The sequence below is a fragment of the Meleagris gallopavo genome, chromosome 9, assembly GCF_000146605.3.
Source record: "Meleagris gallopavo isolate NT-WF06-2002-E0010 breed Aviagen turkey brand Nicholas breeding stock chromosome 9, Turkey_5.1, whole genome shotgun sequence".
In the NCBI taxonomy this organism is placed as follows: domain Eukaryota; kingdom Metazoa; phylum Chordata; class Aves; order Galliformes; family Phasianidae; genus Meleagris; species Meleagris gallopavo.
In genome coordinates this window covers 4,070,511-4,071,676 of record NC_015019.2, presented here as the reverse complement: position 1 = coordinate 4,071,676, position 1,166 = coordinate 4,070,511, and the positions used below count along the sequence as shown (strand labels likewise).

The following is a 1,166-nucleotide window of genomic DNA, read 5'->3' as shown; positions in this document are numbered from 1 at the left end:
ATCCCTTCCCTGTGCTTAACCCATATGGAAATGCTTAATGCTGACTTATTTCAGAGCTCACCCCGTGCTGCAGCGTGCGAGTAGAGGAGGGCGAGCGTGCACAACTGCCCCTCTATGGGATGATTCTCCTTTCCTTCCTCTTTCTACGTCTTTCTTTTTTTTTTCCTTTCTTTTCTCTTTTTTCCCTATTTATTTGTTCATTTCTGGTTGGTGTTTTAAAGCCCCCCTTCATATCTCAGGACGGCTCTATCTCAGGGAGTTGGGGCTGTGCTATTGTCCACAGCCCGAGTTGCTGTACAAGGAGAAGCTGCATTGCATTCATGTATTCGTGCACGTTCCGCTCCTCCCATGATATGGGGATTCACTCCACAGGTGCTGCATGGAGCAAATCCCCCAATTCCAGTCCTGCAGTGCAAGTTCTGGGGGGATACTCTCCATATTTAAGGCTGCTGGTACAGCAAATGGCATCTTGGTTTTCCCTTAATTGTCTGCCCACCCAACCCATTCTCACTGAAGTCCCAAACCCTTCTCAGCTCTCTGTGTTGCTTTCCAGCTCCCACATGGTTGGAGGCACTGGCAGGAGGAGCTGTAGCCCACGGCCAGGTGAGGGCAGGTAAGTGCTGGGAGCCTGCAGCACTCACATCCCATCCCATCCCACACCTCAATGTAAGGCAGCTCACTGCTGTGACACGCAGTGCCCAGTGCTCAGAGCCATTCTCCCATTGGAAGCACACAGCACTCTCCCAGGTACGTATTTCCCCACCTATCCCAGATTTCCAGCTGCTCACTGCTCTTTGCGAGCTGCTTGGTGGACACGTGTTGAAAGCTTTGCAGTAGTGTCCTGCCCCTTGTCCAGCTACAACCAGGACTTTGTATTACTCAATATATAAGTGGATGATACAACTGAGCTGGTTTGCTATTGCTTTTATAACGTATTTTATTCTTTTTTCTCAAGCTGATTGAAGAGATGGAAGCAGTGACCCTCCCCAGGTGCAGCCCTTCACAGTGCTGTTGCAGAACCAGGGCTGAAGCACTGCGGGGCTGCTCTGCTGCACCCCGGGTGGGTTTCCATTCGCCTGTTGGCTCTTTACAGCACAGCAGTTGCACTTTGCAGAGCTGGAGCTGCTGCCATCGTTGAAGTGGTGAAAAAAACTTTTTTTTTTTTT

General features: G+C 50.3%; 1 long non-coding RNA gene across 4 annotated transcripts in view; it reads left to right on the top strand.

Moving 5' to 3' along the window:
* The first annotated feature begins 34 nt into the window (after window positions 1–34).
* The window catches only part of LOC104912157, a 2,203-nt gene continuing 1,071 nt past the window's right edge, over window positions 35–1,166 (top strand). The window contains exons 1-2 of one of the 4 annotated variants that reach the window (XR_004160615.1): window positions 35–747; window positions 956–1,060. This is a non-coding gene — a long non-coding RNA (uncharacterized LOC104912157). Of the gene's footprint in view, window positions 1,061–1,166 lie in introns of all 4 variants that reach the window. The other 3 variants (XR_794429.3, XR_004160614.1, XR_004160613.1) reach the window with 3 other exon arrangements.